Genomic DNA, 2,948 nt, shown 5'->3' on the forward strand with positions numbered 1-2,948 from the left:
GAGGATGGCGTCATCTGGAGCCCGCCCCTGGGCGGCACCGGAAGGGGTGACGTCATCTGGAGCCCGCCCCTGGGCGGCACCGGAAGGGATGGCGTCGTCTGGAGCCCGCCCTCTGGCGGCACCGGAAGGGGTGGCGCCGTCTGGAGCCCGCCCTCTGGCCGAGACGGGAGGAGCGACGCCGTCTGGAGCCCGCCCTCTGGCCGAGACGGGAGGAGCGACGCCGTCTGGAGCCCGCCCTCTGGCCGAGACGGGAGGAGCGACGCCGTCTGGAGCCCGCCCTCTGGCCGAGACGGGGGGAGCGACGCCGTCTGGAGCCCGCCCTCTGGCCGAGACGGGGGGAGCGACGCCGTCTGGAGCCCGCCCTCTGGCCGAGGCGGGGGGAGCGACGCCGTCTGGAGCCCGCCCTCTGGCCGAGGCGGGGGGAGCGACGCCGTCTGGAGCCCGCCCTCTGGCCGAGGCGGGAGGAGCGATGACGACGTCTGGAGCCCGCCCCTGGGCGGCCCCGGAAGGGATGGCGTCATCTGGAGCCCGCCCCCTGGCGGCCCCGGAAGGGATGGCGTCATCTGGAGCCCGCCCCTGGGCGGCACCGGAAGGGATGACGACATCTGGAGCCCGCCCTCTGGCGGCACCGGAAGGGATGACGACATCTGGAGCCCGCCCTCTGGCGGCACCGGAAGGGATGACGACATCTGGAGCCCGCCCTCTAGCGGCACCGGAAGGGATGACGACATCTGGAGCCCGCCCTCTGGCGGCACCGGAAGGGATGACGACATCTGGAGCCCGCCCTCTGGCGGCACCGGAAGGGATGACGTCATCTGGAGCCCGCCCTCAGGAGTTGGGGCAGAGTCGAGGACTGGGCGGGGAAACCAGGGGGGCAGCATGGGGGCCACAGGAGCCTGGAACTCCTCCATGTCCTCGAACGCCCGGGCATAATGGAGGTGGAGCCACGGGTTAGCGCTCAGAGCTAAGTCCATCTGGGCTCTGAGTTGCTCCTTCAGGTTCCACAACTCCCCCAGCTGTTGCAGGAGCGAGATCCTGTGATCCACCAACCCCCTCACCTCCCTCCTGTCCGCGGGAGGTGAGGGCAGGTGATCCACCAGGTCGAGCTCAGCTTGGAGCTTCCTCCTCAGCTGGTTGGCCTGGCTCCAGAGGATCACCAGCTCGTACGGGGCGAACTCTGGGCCGCGGCTAAAGGCAGCCGGTTTAACTGCTTCTGTGCCTGCTGTGTCCATAGTGGCTAGTTCGTACTGTCAGGGTTTGTGGATGAGGTGAGGACACAGTTGCAGGACGCAGAGCGGTTAAAATCCAAAAAGTCTTTTATTTAAGGCCAGGAGGGCAAAACAATGCAAAACTAAAAATCACACTCGTCGTGGTCAAAGGGTAAAGTACCAAAATAACTAACTAAAAATCACACTTTGCGTGGCAGGAAAGAACTAAGGAAAAATAGGCACATGGCATAAAAGGCAGGAACGAAAAACATAACAAGAACAAAGAAACTACCTGGAACATAGCATAGCATAGCATGGCATGGCATGAACGTGGCATGAACGTGGCATGAACGAGACATAGACGGACACAAAGCCCACACAGACGAGACGAACTAGCAAGGACAAAGGGGAAGACACAGACTATATACAAAGGGACCAGGGAAGACAACGAGGCACAGGTGACACACATGAGGGCAGGGCTGGTAATCAACAAGGAGGGAAAACCCAGGAGCAAAACTCAAGACAATACACAGGGAGGACAGGACTACCAAAGTAAAACAGGAAACACAAAACAAGACTAGACAACTAGAAACACAAAACAAGACTAGAAACACAAAACAAGACTAGACAACTAGAAACACAAAACAAGACTAGACAACTAGAAACACAAAACAAGACTAGACAACTAGAAACACAAAACACAAACCCAAGGAAACAAAACACCAGAACTACAGGAAAATAACAACCAAACACAGATTAAACTAAAAACCCAAAACAAGGAAAACAAAACCATAAATAAACACCAGGTCATGACAGTCATCACGTTTTTATGTCTCGTTGGCATGCACTGCAAACCTGTGTAAACATTAAATTACCAGACCCTTTGAGATCAGCACTAAATGACTCCCACCTAGTCTACCAGACATTTTATTGATGTCTGCTGCTCCTAAACCAGACCTGCCACATATGATCAGATCTCACCTGCACAGTAGAGTCGATAACTTGCCTGTTGCTCTGTTATCACAACCACACAGTTTCTGAAAGTTTTAAATTTATGCTGTAAATTCAGATAACATGTTCTGATCTGTTCATCTGAATGCTACGATGTTATTTTGTTTGTTGTGTGAAATGAAATATATTACATAACAGCATACACATTTTTAAAATAATAAAATAATGTCATTGGCGACTGTTGGCCCTCGGAGACTTTCACATTATCAAATGTGACCCTCCCCGAAAAAGGTTGGACACCCCTGCTGAATGGTCACATTTTTACTGCCTGTTAGCAACATATTTTCCATCATTAGTCTGTCTTTATCTCACCCAAAACAATAAATAACTAATTTCCTTCCTCTCCACCCACAAAAAAGACACCGCCCCTGTATCCCACATTATATGTCACAAAGTGAAACTACTGTTTCAAACCAGACAAATCCACCGGTGTGGAAGGGCTCAAAGGCTGAGATCAAGGCAAGTATTTTAAAAATGCAAACCTTTAATGTTGTGAGGCAGCTGTAAGTTTTTTTCATTTTGGTTTTATATTTTTTTAATCATTCATTTTATATTTTAGTATACCACTCATTATTCACTAGTTCACACAAGTTCTTTTTCCATTATCACTGATCAACAAATTTAAGAAAACAATATCTGCAAGACATTAACTGACATAGACTTTTCACTATGTCATGGAAGGTAATTATTATTTTTACCTCTCTTTTACTGCAGATATCAAGATTCATC

The sequence above is a fragment of the Parambassis ranga genome, chromosome 22 (assembly GCF_900634625.1).
Source record: "Parambassis ranga chromosome 22, fParRan2.1, whole genome shotgun sequence".
NCBI lineage: Eukaryota > Metazoa > Chordata > Actinopteri > Ambassidae > Parambassis > Parambassis ranga.